This window comes from Callithrix jacchus, chromosome 9, assembly GCF_049354715.1.
Source record: "Callithrix jacchus isolate 240 chromosome 9, calJac240_pri, whole genome shotgun sequence".
Taxonomy (NCBI): Eukaryota; Metazoa; Chordata; class Mammalia; order Primates; family Cebidae; genus Callithrix; species Callithrix jacchus.
The window spans coordinates 86,336,505-86,359,208 of NC_133510.1; the positions used below are offsets into that span (position 1 = coordinate 86,336,505).

Consider the following 22,704-nt stretch of genomic DNA (forward strand, 5'->3'; position numbering starts at 1 on the left):
TGAAAGTAAGTTGGAGCTAACATGTTTCTTCAACTCTGATGTTTCATAACTCTTAACAAGGACATTATCTTAATCATAGAAAAATTATCAAAATAAAAATTGTAACATTGATATAATCCTTTTAAAGATACTTTTCTATATATATTTGGAATCCATAGTTTAGATATCAAATATATAAAATATATTTTAAAAGATAAATTTGGAATCAGAATTTGGAATCAACCAGAATTGTTGAAAATTATAGCAATAATCCTAAAAATTTTCTCATTTTACAAATAAGGATATCAAAACACAGAACTGTGGTCTTGGATTTATGGATGGCAGAGTTCAAAGTAAAATATAGTTTGGTTGGCTCAATGCTTAATGTGTTTCTCTAGGATATTTTGTCTTAATGGTAGCTGTTGTTTATTATGTACGGGATGATTGCATAACAATTTCAGAGAAACATTACTTTGTATTCTTGATAAATAAGCCAAACTTAATGACTGTAATGTTTGTTTCTCCTTAAAGTCACCTATTCTAATTCTATGTGTATATGACACATATTATCTGGTTACAAAAGGAAAATGAAGTTGGTAAGTGGTTGGCTGGTTCACAGCTATATAAACATTATGAATGAGATTAAGTTAAATGTGGGGGTCATTTTGGTCTCTTACACGTTCTCTTCTTTCAATCTGCACTCATTTTACTGTCATCAGTCAATTTTCTGCCTCCTCTCTAGAAAAATCAGTGGCATGTATTTGTAGTAAAACCTCAGGAGCCAATTTTGTTTTTCACACCCACATATTCTCTTTCCACAGTTACTCTATAAATCTGTGTTTTTCTTGTTTATCTAGAGGTCTCTGACACCACACTTCAGCAACTCCTTAAGTTTTCTTCCTCCTTGGCAATACTTTCTAGAGAATAGCTCTCCAAGGAACATAAGAGTATCTGGGAAATTTAACTGGTCTGTAGAGCAGCACAAACTTGGATTTATACCCTTGAAGATTTCTAGCAGCAAAGTGAATTGGCTCAGAGATATCAGACCTACGTATGTTTTTAAAAATAAAGCTTAGATATATATTGATAGAGTTTAAATAATTTTCAAGTGATTTAGTGTTTTTAAAGTTATATAACTTAGATGTCATGACAAATTTCTAGTTCCAAGGATTACAGTTTTATCATCCACATTTAAGAGTGTGGAATGACATTTACATTAGGGTCAGGGCATATAGTCAATTTTACATTTTAAAGATTCTGCATTTTACCCACCACAATACAATTTCATGTTTGAATGTTAGAGATAAAAGCTAATATCACAGAGTCCTAAATAGGATTTTTCTTAGTAAGTCTCCAGGTGGAAACAGAGTTATTCTAAATACCACAACAAATAATTAGAGACATTTTTTTCCTTCAGGATTTATTAAGAGGCTGTACAGTGAGAGTTGCCACACTCAACCATTAACCCTATCCTTCATTCTGACTATTTCTTGCCAGTTGCAGAGAAAAGAACGAACGAAAGTATAGATCATGCTTTTGTTCCTACTTCAGGTCCCTTAAGGCAGAGAGATTTTGCTGAAGATGGAGAAAGGAATAAATGTATAGATCTGTGTGTGTGTGTGTGTGTGTGTGTGTGTGTGTGTGTGTGTGTGTGTGGGTGAATTGGAGATTTCCTCTTTTGTTACTAAATCCTTCAGTTTGTATTTTTTAATGAAATGGACCCAAGAGTCTCATAGACAGTTTTTGGATAAAGATAGAAATCGACCCTTCTGTTGTTAAAGGTTGAAAGTTACATTTGTTTTCTATAAGTTCCTCAGGAAAGAACTTTCAGGCCTCTCAAAAAAGTATGAAAGAATTGAAACTCACCAGTTCACCACATCATGAGAGTGAAATGCTTTACCCCTCATTCGTCATGAATGCTTCCTTGCTCTTCCTAAGTTCCTGTTTTCTTACACTATTACATTTCTTCCCTGCTATATAAACCCTAGTTTTAGACTGTCAGGGAGTTGGATTTAAGATTTGAGCTCCCATCTCCTTCGCTACAGCACCTGATTAAAGCCTTTTCCTTGGCAATACTTGTCATCTCAGTGACTGGCTTTCTGTGTGGAGAGCAACAGGACCAAGACCAAACCCCTCGTGTTTCAGTAACAATCAGAACAAAAATATTCTCTTGTGTAACTGTATAGTTACCAAAATCAGGCAATTAACATTGGTACAATATTATCATTCACTGTCCATATTACAGTGTCATTGTTTGTCTTAATAATGCCCTTAGTTTTATTTTCATTTTCCCAATAGAGGATCTAATATAAGATCACACACTGCATTTATTTGTTGTATTCCTTTAATCTGGAATAGTTTGTCAGAATTCTTTAAATATATATATCTATATTTACTATAAATTTCAATTAGATATATTGTAGAATACCCCTTAATATAGATTTGATGTTTACTCATAAATACTTTCAACTATTACATATTTTGGCATGAAGATCACAGAAGAGATCATGTGTCCTGTGGAAGGCATCATAGAAGAAGCACGTGATAATTTGTCATAATATTGGTGATATTAATTTGATTAGGTGGTTAAATGTTATCTACAACATTTTCCTCCCGTGAAATTACTACTAAATAATGTGTGTAGAGAAACTTTGAAACTCTGTAAATATGGTATTCCATATCCCATTTGTGCCTTCAGTCACTTTAACATTCATTGATAACTCCATTTCTTCTATGGTTGTTGTTAGGCATTCTAATGCAAGGAACAACTCTTATTTATATGTATCTGCATGGCTTTGAGGTCCTTGTTTCATTCAATGAGTTTACCTCTTTACTGGTACCGTTTTGATGTTCAAAAGATCTTTGGTAATCTGAGTAACTTCAGGCTGACATCCCTGTACTTTTTATGTGTTCTTAACATTCTTTGGCTGCTTTCCCTATACTTACAATGAGTCTTTTTTCCAAGAGTCCTTTTTTCCCCTTAGTGGGGAATGTCTTTTAGAAACCCAGATTTGGATTCTGGGCTTATCATTACTGATATGCCCCTTCAGTGGACAAAGCTATGAAGTATTCAAATATGTTCTCCCCATCTCTCCTTAGTTTTAGTATATTTATTTGCTGAATATAATACAAATGTAGTTTGGAAAATTGATATATCATGCCACTTTGGCTCCCTCCAGTTTTCAAAATCACATTCACCCTCTTAGAGTCCTGGCTGGCCTAGAGAAGTAAACTGACACTTGACTGATTAACAGGAGAAAATAATACAAATTTAATGTCCTTTTGAGACACTGGAGCCTTCACAGGAAAATGGGGACCCAAAGAAGTTGCTAAATCTATGTGCTTTGTGTTATGTTGTAAAAAGAAAGGTAGTTATGGAAAAGTAAATAAATTATACTGGAGCCAAAGGAAGATAATTATTTTAACAAGGTCTGTCTGTACAGAATTTTCTCTGCTATAAGTTCTGATAGAAGAATGTTTCCTTTCTCCTGGAACAAGGAAGGCATCTTTCACAAAGGAATTTTTATCTTCTGTTTTAGGAAGAAAAGGGACAATTAGAATGCTCTCCTTGCATCTGCTGTTTTTCAGGTTGCCTTTACTTTGTAGTAACTATGTCAAAGTGACATTTTTTCGGGTGGCATATTTTGCCATCCTTCAAAAGCAAATCTCCTAATCCAAAACTGTAGCCCTTTTAAGGTAAAATTTACATATAGAAAAAGGCTCAAATTATAAATGTCCATTTGCTGGATTTTGACAAATGCAAACTTTGTTAAACCCATACCTTTTTCAAGACGTATCTGAGAAAATTCCATTCTGCCTCTCCTAGTCAGAGAGGATGATATTAAATCAGATTAGAGATTAGAATTTTAAAATGTACTGAACTACATTTTAATTACTAAAGTGACCAATGAAATTTTTTTTCAAGCTGTAGTCTGGAAAGAAGAAAATGTTTTTTGTGTGATTAAAATAATTGGAGAATATAAAAGTATTTTGTGAACTACACTATTGAGGAATATGCCAGTCTATGTTGTTTGAATACAATAACTGCAATTCTTTCTCTTTACAGATAAGACTACTGAAGCTGAAAGAAGATTCAAGCTTATCTCAGTTCACACAATTTATTTGTACTGTCAGTAGGGTTAGACATTATGGATTTTAACACCTAACTTGAAAATCATTTTTATCTTCTTATACAGAGGTCTATATCAGTTCTAGTTTAAAAAACAAAGCAGCATACAGGTTATTGGTTCAAGCTGATGACTGTTTAACAAGCTCCAACACAATCTCATTCAATTTTTCAGTAACATGTTATTGAAGACACAAAGAAAATCAAAACTTACAGCACAAAAAGTGCAGATTGACATAATGAGAGTATAGAAGGAATTGACATGAATTATAAAGCAGATCAAACTTGTTACTAAAATCTGTTTATATTTCAACAAAAGATGAACCTTGAGTTTGCCTCATGAATGTGTAGATGTTACCATTTTTAAAGCCAATTCTTAACTACTTTTCTATAATAAAGTTAAGTGAGACACTGTCTTGTTTGACTTTGCAGTAGGTAGTTCTTATGAGAGTGAACAAATATGTTTTCTTGCCCGATTTAACTCAAACTTGGCAATGTAACTTGCTTTGGCCAAAGGAATATGAACAGATGGGACACTGTAGTACTTCCAAACCAAGATTTTAAGAAGCACATTGTCTTCATCCATTTGTGTTGCTCTAAAGGAATTCCTAAAGCTGAGTAATCAATAAAGAATAAGAAGTTTATTTGGCTGTACAAGAATCATGGGACTATATCTGCTTCTGGTGAGGGCTTCTACTCATGGTGAAAGGTGAAGCAAAGCCCAAATGGGAGAGATTACATGGGGAAAGAGGAAGCAAAACAGTGAGAGGGGAGGTGCCAAACTTTTTCTAAAAAAACAGATCTCATGGAAACAATATAGTGAGAACTCATTATTGTGAGTACAACGCCAAGCCATTCATGAAGGATCTGCCCCCATGACTCAAACACCTCCCATTAGGCCTCACCTCCAACACTAGGAATCAAATTTCAGCATAATGTTTGAGGGGATGAACATTCAAACTACAGCACATACAGTGTTTACAGTTTCTCCTTTTTCACTCATACCGCTCTACCCAAGGGTGGCATGTCTACAAAGGGGAGGAGACACATGGAGGACACGGAAGCAAATTCTCTCCAGATGACCAACAGCTCAAGGAGGAAGAAAAATGAATGATACTGCTCTAAGTCACTGATATATTGAGGGGCTTATTTCACAGTAAAAACAGAATAATTCACAGAGATGACCTAGAAATAGTGTGCAAGACTGGGAAGCAAATTCTGATTTAGGGACACTAAGTATTTCTTCTTAGCTCTCAATAGCTATTTGGTGAAAAAGATGGTATGTTCTTTACACTATTTTTTTCTCAGCCTTCCCTGAAAGAAATGCTGCAGGCAGAGACTTCAGATTAAAACAAAAACAGAATTACTCAGAAGTTTGAATTGGTGAGAGGACCTGGTGTGTAGTTCAGGAAAATCTAAGAAACGTAGACACCAGCAACACATGACTTTCTTTAGATAAGTGCTGCCCCATGAAGACTTTGAGAGCAGAGTGTGCTAGGAATTGTAGTCTCTTGCATACTGTATCTGTCTATAACAGAAGAAAATCATGACAGAAGTAAAATGCCACCTGAGTAGGGACAAAACTGATGAAATCTAGTTAAAGATGAAGATTTGGATGAGGGAATTTAATTGGTATTTTATCTACAAAAAGAACACCATACAAATGAAGTGAGATTGAGATCAAGAAAAATTTATGGGCTACTTCTGCTGGCAAACACTGCTTCTAGACAGTTGTTTTCTTAACTGATGATCAGTGAAGAGAAAAAGCAATACAAACATCACAGAGCTCACCGGTGAAAAGTGCTCTGGGCAAGGGGAAAGATGTTGGAAAAGCACTTCATAAACTTAAAGGGGAAAGTCTCTTTTAACATACTCTACTATTAAATACAAAACAATCTCCAAAAAACTATTTGATCAACTTAATACAGTAATTATAAGCAAGGAAGGGGGAATGATGAAAGATGCCAGAGAACTTGGTAAAAAAGTAAGGATATATGTGTCATGGTAAAATAAGAATTAGCTAAATTATTTAATGACATACTAATTTTCAAAGCATATGCCACACCTTTGAGTGGTATTTATTGTTCAGTAGAGGCAGTGTCTTGCTATGTTGCCCAGCCTGGCCTCAGAATCCTGGGCTCAAGCAATCCTTCTGCCTCCTGCGTAGCTGGGACTACAGGCACGCACCAGTACACCCAGTTTTAAGTGTTAATATTGCTGAATGTTTTACTGGTTTCCAGGTTTTGAAATTATAAATAAGGTTTTAACTTCTTGATAAAATGTTCCTATTCTCATTATTTCCTTCTGTTATATTCCAGAAATAAGTATTTTGGCCACAGATTCTTAAATTTAAATGTACTATTTGACCTCAAATTGTTTATTCATGTCTCTCATAGTTAATGCCTGCCTCTAAATATCAACAAATTGCCCTCTTATATAGTTTTATTATTTTATACTCTATGAGCAATACAATTTATTGGGCTTTAACCATACTAAGCATTTTAATTGTTTTAATTTGGGAATTAGATAGAATTATAGTTATCTGGCAACCTTTTTTGGAAGTACTGGGGAAGATAAACTTTCTTATACTGTGGAGCTAGGAGGCCACAGTGACCAAGGACCCTAACTGGGCATAATGAAGCTAACACAGAGAAAAGACAAGACAGGTTTGGAGGAAATCCAAATTCTGATAACATCATCTAAATTCTAGTATTTTATAGTTAGTACACATCAGTAAATTCCTTTTATTGTTATTGATAAAGCAGTTTGAGTTGGACTTTTGCAACTTTTCAAAGAATGATGTATTCTTACTAACACATAGGTAAATAGTCTCATTTATCAGACATTACACATATTTTAAACACTCAATTCTTATATTTTTCTCTAATTGTAATTTGTGATAACATCTTCAGCTATGTTAAATATATCCAAGTATATATTAGCAACCTAGGCATTTCTGAGTTTTGATACGAGATTGACATAGAAATCCATCCACGCAACCTGAAGTTGCCTTTTATTTCAGTGCTAGAGACATAAATCTGATACCTATGTTTTGGGATTGTTTTGGTGTTTTGTTTTGCTCTCATAAACTTTGCATGTGATTCATGGCTCTCTAGTAATATATGGATTTTGCTTTTTTTTTTTTTTTTGCATGCCGAAAAATAAATTACAAATTTATTAAGAGTAAAAAATGAATGCACTGCTTCCTAAAACAACAAATTAATTTTGTCATCCCATTGATATTTTTATAAACAATTCTATAATTTATTTTAGGAAAGTAATATCTTCCAACTGAAATAGGACTTTTTTCTTTTTTTGTTAAAAAGACAGTCACGTAAAGAAAGTCTCAGATACATGCTTGTATTTGAGTCATTTATATTTTTGGTAGAGAAATATTTTGTGACTGATATTTCAGAATTTATTCATTAGGATCCCAGATACATTTGCACATTTCAGCTACACTCATTTTTTCTCATAATTTAATTCAATACAAATATATTTCCATCCAAGATATTTAGAAACTGTCTGTAATATTCCATTAAAAATTAATAAATAATAAACTTTCTGCAAACCTGGACAAAAATATGGGAGCTCAAAGGACCAAGAAAAGAATCTTTGTACACTTTCTATCACATTTCCTTTTGTTTTCTTTTTGTAGATCAGGGGTCAGCAAACTTTTTTTTGTAAAGGATCAGATAATGAATACTACAGGCTTCATAGGGTAGAGGGTCTCTTTCACAGTTACTCACTTCTGCTGTTGAAGAAAAGCAGCCATAGACAGTATGTAAATTACTGAGTGGAGCTGTGTTCCAATCAAACATTTGCCAAAGCAGGCAGTGGTCCAAATTTGGCCCACCAGCTGCAGTCTTCCAACCCCTGTTGTAGATAGCTAGTTTTTTTCAATGGCAGTTTAGATAGGAGATATTAGGGAATGCAGCTACAATACTTGCAGTAGTTATAGATTTCAAATATCTATATTCATAATTTCTGCCTCCAAGACAAACAGGGCATTGTGAGACCTTTTTTTTGGTGTAAACAATATGCATATAATTTACTAAATTTTACCAGTATAAAAAATTTTTCCCGAAAGATCTGCACATGTACCCCAGAACTTAAAGTATAAAAAAAGATTTTTAAATTAGTTTACCTTGATCTCTAGCAAACTAGAAGTTTTCATAAAAGTAATTGAGTTATGAACATTCTATTTTTTTAAGAGCCACAAAGAAAGTTAATTATAGGTGAAGCAGGTAAAATCACCGTAGCCAAAGTCAAGAAATGGGACTTCTACACATACACTATCTTTTATCTATTATCCACAAGAAGAAAGCTAAAGGTAAGAGGGGCAGAAGAGAAAGACACTTGCCATCAGCCTTCCAAGTCAGCTGATCAGAGAAATATGAGCATTAAGTCACCAAAAGAAGTAATTTCTAGGTAGAGAATTGTGTTAGTTTCTTGTGGGTGGTACAATAAGTTGCCACAAAATGTGTAACTTAAGACAACAAAAGTTTTCTCACAGTTCTGAAGTCCAGAACCCTGAAATCCAAGTATTAACAAAATCGTACTCCCTCTAGAGGTTTTAGGAGAAAATCTACTCCTTTCCTCTTTCAGCTTCAGGTGCTGCAAGCATTCCTTGGCATGTAGCTGCACAACACCAGTCTCTGCTTTGATTGTCATACACCTTCATGTGTGTGTATGTAAAATTTCCCTTGGCATTCCCTTTATCAGGCTGTAGGAAGGCACTTCATACCCACCTAAGTGCCTTCATAGTCAAGTAAGGTGTCCTAATCTAAACATCCTTTATTTCATCTGCAAAGTCGTTTTTCTGAAACATTCACTGGTTTTAGGGATCAGGGTTGGGAATTCCTTATAAGCTTACCATAGGCAAAATGACCTCCTACATAGAAAATGAATCATTAGAAAATGTGAACATTAAAAACTGAGTAGTAAATCCTCCCTAGGGTGGATAAGATCAGAGGGGAATATTTTCTAAACTACATTTTTAAATTGAAGCTGACTCAGCTTATGTCTTAAAAATGGGGATGAATAAAACTGCTCCCATTTGTATGTGAGTAACAATCATAAAGAATTTAATGTATCTATTCCCATGTGTAACAAAAAAGAGGAAATAAAAGTCAAAGTCCCCTGGGGAAAAATATAGGGAAATTGCTCCATAAAAAAGAAATCTCAGGGAAAAAATACCAAATCATTAAAATTAAAAATATATTCACAGAAAAGATAAAAGAATGACATAAAATAATTGTATACAGCAATGCTCACAGAAATTATAGATTACAAGATCATTGCTGAAATGAAATACACATTAGAAGCAAGGAGAATTTGATTACCTATAAAATCAACTATGATGACAGATTTGAGGGAAAAGTGTCACACAAAAAATTTTAAAAATCAAGAGAAACTAGATTAAATAAGAATAACTATGATGAAGAAGGACCAATATATACATAATTACATTATTAAATAGAAAAGTACAAATGAGACATGAATGATATTTAAAGATAAAATAGTTCCTTTGAATGAAATAAAATTTTCAGTTGTAACCTAGAAGGGCAAAGCTTCATCAATAATGAACTGATAAAGAACAAAAAAACAGCAAAGCATATCCGGGTGAAGTTACCAAAATTCAAGGATATGGAAAGAATCTTACTAACATTTAATTAGATAAAATAAGAAGAGAAAGAAAAAGAAATATTGTGGCCACAGCCCTCTCCTCAAGCAATAAACTGTCAGGAAACAATTTAAAATATCTATCACAAAAAGCGTTTTAAAAGTTTGACCTGGGTTTCTGAGGGATCTTCACAAATTTTACTTAGTTCACAAGGTGAAAACCCATTACACTAAAATATAATTTACCCTTCAATCTTTCATTTTCTATGGAAGTTTTCTAGAGAATATATGATTTGTGGTATTTCAAGAGATTGAGGAAGCAGATATGAGAGTTGACTCATATTCTATTAAGCTAGACATTAAATATATTCACAAGAATGTAAACAATATCAGTCACTGTTTTGAAAAATATGGATTTTCATAAAAATGTTATTTATACTAACATGTAACAGGTCTTTTAAAATTACTTGTTAAATATATATTTGAAAATACTTTATCTTAATTTTGAGTAAATACTTATACAGATAACCCATATACACCAAAGTTCTTCAAGACTCTGAATACATTTTGAGGGTGTAAAAAAAAAGGTCAGATAAAAATTGTTCTACATGGTCCTTAAAGGAAAAAGTATATCAAGATACTGAGTTACTATATATAGAGAGTCTATGGCTTATTTATATAACATATGACTATGTATAGAACCTTTCTCATCTCCGATTTAATACATGTATGTATTTACAAGCAAACGACATCTCCAATGTGATGAAATATTTATGTCCTAAAATCTGGGAGATTTAGCTAAAAATATGTACTGAGTAAAAGTCATAGACATTAATATCAAGAATACATATACATTTAATTTGCAAATATTAGAAAAGAAAAACTGGAAGAAAGTATATATTAATAAATTAAAAAAATTAAATTTATAAGAAATCCCAAAGTTTCTTCATTAGGGTTAGAGGACCCCCAAACTAGCATACTATGAGTATGTACTTCTCTAAGCAGTCTAAATCAACAAAAGGGATGGCCAGCAACATGAACTATAATTTTTGAAATGACTACAGATACTTAGGAAAGTCATATATTATAGCAGAAAACTTTGAATTACCCTGTAATAATACATTGCATAACTTCATTAAAGTCGATGATTTTCTAGTTGAAAACAGAACACATAATTGAATTGGTATGAAAAAGAATGTATCAGTTGGCAAAATAGCATGTAAGATACTGAAGAAGTTTTATACTCTTCACCATACTTGGATTGTGGTAGGCTCACTTCTGAGAAGAAATTAAGAAGAAACCTTTGGAATTCTTCCTAAGAAACTAGCATTACACTGGAACCAAAATCAGATAATTATATTTTCAAAAATCTATATATGCATGTCAAGGAAGAAATACAATGAAATCTATCCTGAGGACATTTGTAACATATTAGCTTTTTGATAATAAATTATTCCTAACATAGTATTAGATTAATATTTCTTGATATAGCTACGCATATGTGTTTGTCTCAAAATTCCATGACTTTGATTAATGATTCAAGCTCTGAAAGGTTTTCATTAAAGTCAAGAAGGAGTAATACATTACTAATAATTTTAGGCCATTATGAAGGTACTAGTAGTAGATGCACTGGTAATAAATGAACAAGAATGAGACAGGATTTATACATAACAGAAATTACATTTTCTTATTTCTTATATAATTTTTGTTCCAGAAAATCTAATTCATAGATCTCTAAAACACACAGTAATAACCATATAAAACAGAAAATAAGCTTCCATTTATAGACTCAATTAAAAATATCATTGAAACACAAAATCACCAGTAAAAAAATGAAAAGGGTAGGTCTATATGAATTAAACCTTAGCATGTTAATAATATTAAAGAATTTAATAAATGAAAACATGTCTCTTGTTCTTGAATAGGAATACTTTAAATATTTCAATTATCCTAAAACAAATCTATAAACTGAATGTCAACAGACTAACAGCGTGCTGGATTTTTTGTTTGATGACCAAGGAGTCTCTGGAAATGATGAGTTTAGAGAAGTGACTCTTCCAAACATTGACTAAAACAAATTATAAATTTACAGACATTAAATGCATAATCTTAACTCAGAGATAGATCAGTGAGACATAATAGAAAACTCGACAATATTTAGGTATTTATTGGTATTACTGCAATAAAAAGATAAAATTTACAACTAAAGGGAAAAATAGATTTAAAAAATAGTGTTGGGACTACTGACTATGACTTTGGAAAAATTGTATTTACAATTTTATCTCATTCTTAAAAAAAAAAAAGTCCTCCTGATTCAGCAAACAAAAGTAAAAATGGGCCACGAACGGTGGCTCGCGCCTGCAATTCCAGCACTTTGTGAGGCCAAGAAGGGTGGATCACCCGAGGTCAGGAGATCGAGACCAGCCTGACCAACATGGTGAAACCCCGTTTCTACTAAAAATACAAAAAAATTAACCAGGCACGGTGGTATGCACCTGTAATCCAAGCCAGTTGGGAGGCTGAGGCAGGAGAATTGCTTGAACTCAGGAGGCGGAGGTTGCAGTGAGTGAAGATTGTCCCACTGCACTCCAGCCTGGGACAGAGCGAGACTCCATCTCAAAAAAATAGAAAATAGAAAATAAAATAACTAAATAAATAAAAAGTAAAAATGATTTAAAAAGGTGAGGGATTTATGGTAACCTTAACATCCAAAATATAAGGTCATAACTTTCAGAAAACGGGAATTTGGTTATAAGTACACAATGTTTCTGGCCAAATCATAACCTTAAAGAAGAAAAAAGACAAGAATAAGCTAGCAAAAAATATTTGTCCCATTTTGAACAAGGACAAGTTTCTTAATATACAAAAGCTGTTAACATAATTAAAAATGGCAAGGAGTCCAAGGATATGAAAGCAAAGACTATGAATAAGCAGCTTGAAGAAATACAAATTACAGTCTCTTCCAGTAAAGAGTAAAAATATGTTTTTCTTAATAATGACACAAATGCAAATAAAAAATTAGACACCTCTTTTTATCATTCTTTACATTGGCAAAAAACTAATTAAAAATATGATCCAGAATTGCCAAGCATTAACTTAGTCAATCAGGTATTCAACAAAATAGCACAAGAAATACAGCTGTTAACAGACTATATCATGAAACTTTAAGTCTAGAGTGGTGTTATAAGCTGAATAATGGACCCCCTAAAATATCCATGTCCCAATCCCTGGAACCTGTGAATAGTCTACTTTCTATGATAGAAGAGACTTTGCAGATGTGAATAAGTTAATGATCTAGAGATGGGGGTATTATGTTAGAAAATCTGAGTGGACCCAATATAATCATAAGGGTCCTTTGTAAGAGGGAGTCAGAAGTTGGAGAGATGAGCTTTGAAGATGAAAGAAGCCACAAGCCAATGAATGCAGTGGCCTCTTGAAGCTGCAAACAATGAAATATTCTCTCCTGGAGCCTCCACTGCAGATGCCTTAAATTTAGTCCCATAAGACACACTTTGGACTCACAACCTGACAAAGTGTAAAATAAATTTGTGTTTACCTGCAAGTTTGTATAAATCTGTTATAGCACAAATAAAAAACCTGTGCATATGCAGGGTTGAAATATTAAATAGAATTATACAATAAAAATATCTGAAATACTTTAAAGCAAAGACAATGAGCTTAGAAGAGAAGTACCTGCTTAGAATGGCTAGGCAAATTTACTCTGAGGAACTACTTTTAAAGTGAGGCTTGAAGCATGAACTCAAGGTAACCACAGAGAAAGGCATGTGTGTTGCAGGTGGGGGTGGTCCAGTAGGTAGGTATTCCAGGTAATGGAACAGCATTTGTGAAGGCCTTATTAAATAAAAAGACTAGCATGTAGAGAGTACAGAAGTTCTGCTAGCTTAAGTCCAATGTTTCAGAAGTGTGAGGAAGAAGAGAAGGCATAAGTTAGGGGAGGTAATAAGGGCTAGTTCATTCAGTCTGAATTATACAGATCTGACATGGTAAGAAGTGTGTATCTTACTTGAATGTCAGCAGGTTTTATAGACTGAATTTTGTCCCCACAAAGTTGCTCTATTAAATTCCTAATTCTGAATGTGACTATATTTGGAGATAGCACCTTTAAGGTGGTAATTACAGTTAAATGAGGTCATAAGGGTAGGGTTCTAGTCTATAGAATTGGTCTCCCTATAAGAGAAAGAACTAGTCTTTTTCCATCTCTTCCATTCTGTCCCTGACTCCCTCTCACCGTCTCTCAGTCCTTGCACAGAGAAAAGTTCATCTATAAGCCAAGGGGAGAGGGCTCACCAGAAACCATTCCTGCCAGCACCTTGGACTTGGACTTTCAGCCCCAGAAATGTGAGAAAATAAATTTATGTTGTTTAAATCACCCAGTCTGTGGTATTCTGGTATGGCAGCCTGAGCAGATTAATGTGGCAGAAAAACCTGGAAGATTTTATGCAGAGTAGTAAGAGGCTTACATTTTAAAGTGATCACTGTGTTTCATGGAAAACTGACTGGAGAGCGGACAAGAGAGAAGTGTAAGGATATGGAAAAATGATTGGAATGTACATTGGTACAGTCATCTTAGAAGCCAGTTTAGCATTGTATATAAGTACATAATATTTAACAAATACCATCTAAAGCATGTTACCACACAAGAATCAAAAGATACTAATACCAAGATGCTTATTACATAATTTTTTTTTTTGAGTTTCACTCTTGTTGCCCCAGGTTGGACTGCAATGGCTCAATCTTGGCTCACTGCGACCTCCACCTCCCAGGTGCAAGCGATTCTCCTGCCTCAGCCTCCTGAGTAGCCAGGATGCATGCGCCACCATGCCCAGCTAACTTAGTATTTTAGTAGAGATGGGGTTTCTCCATGTTGGTCAGGCTGGTCTCAAACTCCCAACCTCAGTTGATCCATCCCCCTCGGCCTCCCAAAGTGTTGGGATTACAGGTGTGAGCCACCACACCTAGTCTATTAGAGCATTACTTATAATAGTACAAAACTGGGCCAGTCTATAAAAATGGTTATATAAAAAGATTCCTATTTATAAGAATGGTTAAACCAATTGTAACAGTAGTGTAAAATACAGCAATTAAAAATTTTATATATTTATTCAAAGTGTATATATGTATATACCCCAAAACACGTGCATGCACATACACACGCAATTCTTTTCTGTGAATAAAAAAACTCTTAAAATATACATAAAATATAGTTAACAGTGTTACCTATGGAAAATTGATTATGGAAATGGTTAGGTGGGTGACTGGAGTATATCAGGAAAGTGAATATTGCTTTTCCTTTAATGCACTTATTCACTCTTCTAATTTTGTATGAGTATATATTTACATTAAATTTATTTATCAATTTTAAGCTAATGAAATGTTAACCTTTTATATTGGCCTTTCCAACCCAGTTAAATTCTTTATATATCTGGTTTTATGTACATTAACTACAAAATAAGTTTGAAATAAATTTTGGTTTGTATATAAACAACAAAACCTGTATTTATTAGCCAAATAACTATTAAAATACAAATGCCTAAATATATAATATGATTTGAAGTTGATGACATAAATGATGCAAATGATGTGTACCATATCATTTTTAATGAATTAAAAAATTGTAAAGATACTTTTTGTCAGAGGACCTGAAATAGGATACCTCTGGTCCAGCTGCCTCATTAATCACTAAGAAATTATCTGTGATCCTCATTATGGACTTTTTTGTATTGCTTTATCATCTTAAGTAGAACACGTTTCTTTATTTCTCAAGGCAGTTAATTATTAAAAGACAAATGTCTTTAAGACAACAAAACTTCTACCACATATCTGTGTCAATATAGCCAATATCATTAAAATAAATCCGTATCACCCTCAAGCCATTCTTAGTGATCATCTCATGGGTAGTAATGGATTTAATAATCTGAATTGATTACTCTCATTTTTATTTGCTTTTGTCTACTATAATATCCTCAATATTTTCAACCTTAAGTCATAGTAATATGGGTTTTCATTATTTAAGAACAAAATGATGTTTTCAAATTATTGTAATAAAATATTTCTAATTATTGTAATTGTTCTTTTCCTGATTGACATCTACCCTCATTCCTTTATCATAGCACATTTTTTCTATACCTAATTTATTCATTTGACCGTTGAACTTCCTCCCTTGTACTGTCTAATTTTAAAGACTCTAACTTATGTGTATATAGTAAATCTCCAAACCATCTTCATTAAGTTTCTATGAGCCATCTGTGCAGTGAAGTACATTTGCCATATGGCATTATATTGTACTCATATTTTATCTGAAAATTTTTTCTCACCATTGTACATTTATTAACATTTGATTGTAAATTATATAGGCCAGGCATTATTTCTTTGTTTTATATCTTTATCATCCTAGTAGGAGATAGTATAATTGAACGTTTGAGGGTTTCTAAGGGATTGGAATAATGCTCTCTTTATTCTGGCTTTTTTCCTGAAATGACATATTCCTTCAAAATTATGGTATTTTTATAGTAATTTTAATGTATATATGTAAGTTGTTCAACTTTCTTTCTGTTTTGGTTCTCATGCTTTTTTTTATATAAGAATCATAATTGGTTCCTAATACCTATCCATACTCCATCTATATATACCTTGGCAGGTTTTAATATACTTAAAAATGCATTTAAGTTCACTAAACCAATTTATCCTTTTTTCCACCAGTTGACCTTATGGCTAGCCATTTCATTTGCATATGGGTTAAAATTATGTTTTGTAAAGTAAAAGTTTTGAAAGGAGACATCTGTACTCAATTACACTGCCCCAAAGAGCCTTGGAAGAGTCCCTTAAAAATGTAAAAGTAGATGCTATCTTGTGCCTGCTTAATTAAAATGAGAGTTATGATTTTATCTATACCACAAGTATACAAACAATCCCCGATTTACATTGATTTAACTTCCATTTTTTTGGGCAAAAGCTTGTAAATTTGAAGATATTTATTAGAAACCATATTTTTTTCATTATTATACTTTAAGTTCTGGGGTACATGTGTAGATCATGCAGGTTTGTTACATAGGTATATATGTGCCATGGTGGTGGTTTGCTGCATCCATCGCCCTGTCATCTACATTAGATATTTCTCCTAATGCTATCCCTCCGCACTTCTGAGCCTTTCCTGAACTAGCACTATGCTGAACTATAGTCTCAGGTTGCTGGACAGCAGTAGTGAGCCACAGTTCCCAGTCATGTAGTTATGAGCATGAACAACCAATACCCAAGAGTATACCACTTTGCCAGATGATTTTACACAATGGTAGACTAATATAAGTGTACTGAGCACATTTAAGGTAGAGTAGGCTAAGCTATGATGTTTAGTATGTTAGGTGTATTGAATATTAAACTAAATTTTATGATTTTTTTTTTTTGAGACAGAGTTTCACTCTCGTTACCGAGGCTGGAATGCAATGGCGCGATCTCGGCTCACCACAACCTCCGCTTCCTGGGTTCAGGCAATTCTCCTGCCTCAGTCTCCTGAGTAGCTGGGATTACAGGCACGCGCCACCATGCACAGCTATTTTTTTTTTTTTGTATTTTTAGTAGAGACGGGGTTTCACCATGTTGACCAGGATGGTCTCGATCTCTTGACCTCGTGATCCACCTGCCTCAGCCTCCCAAAGTGCTGGGATTACAGGCATGAGCCACCACGCCTGGCCAATTTTGTAATTTTTTAACTTATGACAGATTTATTGAGATGTAACCCATTGTAGTCAAGGAGCATCTACATATAATTTTCTCTTACTAATGGATAGTCTAAATATCTTAAGCTATTACTCACTATAATAATTTCTCAGATGCTATAACCATAAATCTTTGGTAACAACTCTGTATCAAGTGGGTTATATCAGGACAAAGTTTTAAAGTAAATGAAGCCTCTCTTGAGCACTCACATATATCTCTGATTAACCATTTAAAAATCCTTCTTAGCTACACCTGATTTTTACATTTTAAACTTCTATATTTTGGACTTTCCTGAAGCTGGTAGGTTTCTTCAAGGAAATTCTCAATAATACATAATCATTGACTGACAAATTTAATTGAAACAGTAAGTACTGAAAATGCAGCTATGTTTAAATATTTCAATTAAATCATATACATCAGCATTGATTTGCCACTCCTTTGAGTCAAGGCAAAGGCCATCTTTCTAGGCATGAGCTGCCTATTTGAGTTTTGTGTGGTTTTTATATCTAAATTGTAGCCCATCACCTGTTTTTTGAGTGTGGCCATCCATTGAAAATTATCTAATCATTTGAGATTCATGATTGTTAACCTCATGGCAGGCCTTGGGTGTTGTCCAAAAGTCCTGTAACATTTCCTTATTTGTTCATTCTTCCATTCTTCCAAATAACTGTCGTTTCTCTCTTCTAACATCCAATATTTCCCCCCCATCCATGTATCCAGATGATGACTATAAATTTCTCTTTCAATAAAAAAGCAAATCAGAAGAGAAATTCTTTGCATTTCCACCACCACGTCCATCAGTTTCCTTCCATGGAGCTCATCACTTCATCTTCCCTCCTCTTCCTTCAGAATGATCTCGTCGTTCCTCAGTCTAAGACCATGCCCTCCACAAATGCATCAGATCCTTCTAGCCTGTTTAAGAACACCCTTTGAGCAATTTTCCCTCTCTCGTCAGAATTTTCCAATTTTTCCTTTCTAGGCAATGATTTACAGGAACATGTGCACCATTTGTTATTTCATCTTATATAAATCATCTCTTGATTTAACATTCTTCTCTGTCAGTACATTTTTTTTGCTCCCATTTATATAAAATGCATGAAAAACTTGGAATAAGTTGTATCAGACACATTCCAATTCAGGGTCACCTATTGACCCTGTTCTTTATGTCTGATAAATTTCTTTTACTTACAATGGTCCACTTACACTTAACAAAATGGAAATAATTATTAAAGAGAAAAAGCCAATTTTTCTCTAAAATAGACATCTTTTTGCCTTTTAAAAATGTAATCATAAAACAACATGAGCATACAACTAATTGATATCAAAACATGAGACATTTTCAATATTTTGTCCTTATTTTAGAAATCCTACTTGAAATTTTTAAATTGGGGGTAAATATAGTTTTTTTTCTTTTTTTATATTTTACATCTTTCCCTGGACAAGGATTTTTTTTTGTTTTAGGTTAGTGTGCAGCTTCCATGCTATAGGGGAGATGATAATAAGGTACTGAAGACTTATCTAGGCATATGTCAACAAACAAAAATGAACTATCTGAGTATTTACTCTATAAAGTGTGTTTTTCAATGAAGCTCTCTCTTTCCTTCATAATAGGGACAACTCTCTTGCTAATTCTGTTGTTTTGATATCTTAATCTACCCAGTATACAGGAAGAAAAGAATAAAAACATGCAGACCTATGAGAACCGAAGCCCCAAAGATACATCTGGCCATCAGAAGGGAGGGCAGAATGTGCCAATAGCAAATAGTCACACTTACACGATACCATCTGGTACAGCCAAACTAATGGAGAAAACAAGAGAGCTAATCTAAAGTAAATGACATATAAGCATGTTGCTGATCCAAATAGAATGAGGTGAGGGATGTCACCCTTCCATATTAAGTTCAGTTCAAAACGGGGGCAGTAACATTAATGATCTGAGTGATGTAAGTCACTTTGAAGTTAGAGAGCATTTCAAGTGATCAACATTTCAGAAGAAATCAAACATTTGGAGGAAGCAACTATGCCAATTAATATGAGCCAAGAAACCTGGGGTTTTAGGACAGTTTAGCTAGACTTTGAATGCGTGGATCATCTGGTCAACTAATGCTTAATAAATAAAAGAAAAAAACAATTAGTAAATTTTTCCAAGGTACTGATATTCATCACTATTGGAAAGGCACTCACATGAGAGCAGTCTTTTGATCCATGCTTGGCCACATTCAAATGGGCTTTGGGCCCAAAATACTTCCTTGCCAAGAGATAGAGCCCATGCAGCCTGTGCTGGTTTACCACCTTGTGTGGGGGATATCTTTCCCTATTTCTGGCTCAGTGAGTGTTTTTTGGTTTGGCTTAAATGTGTATGGTCATGCCCCTCAGGCATGCACACTTCCCAGCTTTAGTATTTCAGAATCTGTGGGAGAGAGTCGGGATCTTTCTGTTGCGGGCAGGAGAGGGGTGCACCTAAGCCAATTGTGCTGCCTGGCTGCAGGGGTCAGAGGGGTGTGAGGAATGAGAGTGTGGGGTGCTAGCCAGTAGGGATCATGACAAACTGTTGGAGCAGATGTTGCTCTGCCTTTTCTGTGAATAAAGTGTTTTCTTTGGCAACTCTGATACCAAGATGCAGTGGGCAGACGTTTTTGAATTTCTACTTATGATGGTTGGTACAGTAATGATCTTTGCTACCCTGCATGTCGTTGAAGCCCTCCTCTGGCACTCATAACCAATACACAGTGTTCTGCTGTACAATCACCATAAGAAAGGCTATCCTTTTTCTCTGGGAAGTACAGAAAGGTTTTGTGGAATTCTTGTGACATTTACACAATCTCTGGCAGCAGGAATTTTTTTTTTCTTTCCTAAAAGTTGTGACTGTTGGCTCAGCCCCATTTTGATTCAGTTAAAACTTTTTTTATTTTCTAAAAAGTGAGATAAAAGATGTGAATGTCGAAGTAGGTAAGCAGAAACTCTCATGTGACATACAAGAGAAATATCATTGAGTAATTGGAAAGAAAGATAAAGTTTGAAGCATTGCCTTGTTGAACATTCTATTGACAGTTTCTCCAGTGAACAATTTTATGTTGAGCTTAAAAAATGAAAGATCAGCTAAAACTATCTGGTTCTGCAAAAGTAATAGTTCAACCTCAATATTCTCAGAGCTGTCTGAGTCAATAAAGTTGTCAAACGATTGCACAGATTTTTGAGTCCAGCAAAAGAAATTGCAACAGAAACCCTCTGGCATTGTAAAAGTAACATTGACGCTGATTTAGCATTGGCATAAGCTTCTTACATGTGTATAATTATATATGTTAACCTTCCAGAAAACTTTACTAGAGCCCTAGTATTAGTACTTTGACAATAAAGTTAAGATCATAATTACTTTTTATCTCCTATTAGCAACTATTTCTTCCTTATCTCTTTGCTTTATACTATTAAATTGCCTCTGAACTGCAATCCATTAATCAATAGTAAAATATAATCCTTGCAATTACCTTTGCATAAAGCCATGTTAAGAACGTTTTGTGCCATGATTTACACATGGCAGCAAAAAAATAGCCTTTAACCATTTCACCCCCACCCATTTTAGCCTCAGCTTATTTCTATGGAAGATACTGATTTATGTAAGCAGCACTTGAATGCTTTCTTAAATAATAAATAATTTTTTTTTCTTTTGCATATCTCTGTAGAACCAAGTACATTGCTTATCCAAAGTGGAAGCATTTTAAATATATGCGGATTAGTCTTTGCTTTTTATTTAATGTAAGTTCATTCAAAAGTGTTATGCATTGGCCATTTTTTGCTGGTGTGTTAGAAATATTTTTCTCCATTTCTAATACGGTTTATATAACTCACATATGGGGGAATATCATGTTTTTAAGATAGTGAATTGCTCAAAAGATTTAAAACGTTATAAAGTCAAATATCTCTTTCTGATACTTAAGGTTTAGTTTTGGTGACCATATTTAAATGCACATGAAACCACTGGAATAACACAAAAGCAGATGCTAGAAAATGCTCACACTTGTGGTGGAGGGTGAGAAGACTTGATTTGTAATATTTTGAACTTACAATATTTTTAGGTGTAGGTCCCAATTTTGAACTTGTATATATGATGATCAATGGCATCTTTTCTAAGTAGAAATTTTGTCTCTTTTTTTTCCTATTTATGTGTCTGGCAATAATTTTTCTCTTGCTTTTTATAGTTTCTAAAAATGTATCTTGAGATTCTCAAAATACATGAAAGCAAATTCCCAGCCAGTTTTTCACTTCAGCATATTTGCAATAGTGTTATAATTCTAAAAATAATATTTATGTTTAATGTATCGTGCTTTGAAATTTGTACAAGAGGTTTTATAACTTTGTGAGTGGTTAGCATACATGATTATATAAATTTTAAAAGCCAATGCTAAATAAATGTCAGTGTAGTTGTTGAGAAAAAAGTGATAATTTACAGCAGCTAACAAGTCTAAACATTGTATTTATATGGTAAAAGTTTTAAGCACTGCTCCTGAGAAAGAAGACTGGATTCTGTAACTATATAGTCTGCAGAAGATGGGGAAAAAATGGGGCCAAACTAACCTTCTTAAATTAATGCAGCTTTGGCATTCTCGAGATCTCAACTTGTACATGTGTAGGAAATTGAACCCAACTAAACCTGAAGAATAACGCTACAGTTTGATGCACTCTTCAAAGAAAAAAAAGGTCATCACAAGCTTTTTTTATGCCATGTACTTTTATATTTAATACTATCCTCATAATTATTTCTCAGTCTCTCATTTCTATTAATACATATTGATGGTGAAGATTTCCTTCTTCAATCCCTCAATCTTGATTATAAGAAAGAGGACTCACTGTTATGTTCAAAAACTAGGGCAACATAATTGTTTAACTTAAAAAATAACCTGTGGATTCGGTTCTCCAGGGGGGGAAAAAATCTTTAGTTACTGTTGCTGTCTTGTTTCACATTTACTTATTTATTCTATAGCAGAGTTTCTCCAGCTTGACATTGATATTCAGAGCCAAGTAATTGTTATTTTGTGAGAGGTGATCCTATGTATTACAGGACATTTGGCAGTATCTCTTCCCTTTTTACTCAAAGATGCCAGTAGCACCCAGTTGTGACAATCAAAAATGTCTCCAGATGTTGCCAAATATCACTTAGTAGGCATTGTAAGCCAATGACCTACAAGATAGTTTCGGAATTTCAAAACTTATGGTATTAGAAACATAAAGGGAATGGAAACACA

The 22,704-nt window shown here is 33.8% G+C and overlaps 1 long non-coding RNA gene across 1 annotated transcript in view; it reads left to right on the forward strand.

Moving 5' to 3' along the window:
* Positions 1-4,868, forward strand: part of LOC118144278 (uncharacterized) — a 32,666-nt gene extending 27,798 nt beyond the window's left edge. The window contains exon 3 of the long non-coding RNA XR_004728917.3: positions 4,046-4,868. This is a non-coding gene — a long non-coding RNA (uncharacterized LOC118144278). The remainder of the gene's footprint in view (positions 1-4,045) is intronic.
* Positions 4,869-22,704: the final 17,836 nt, after the last annotated feature.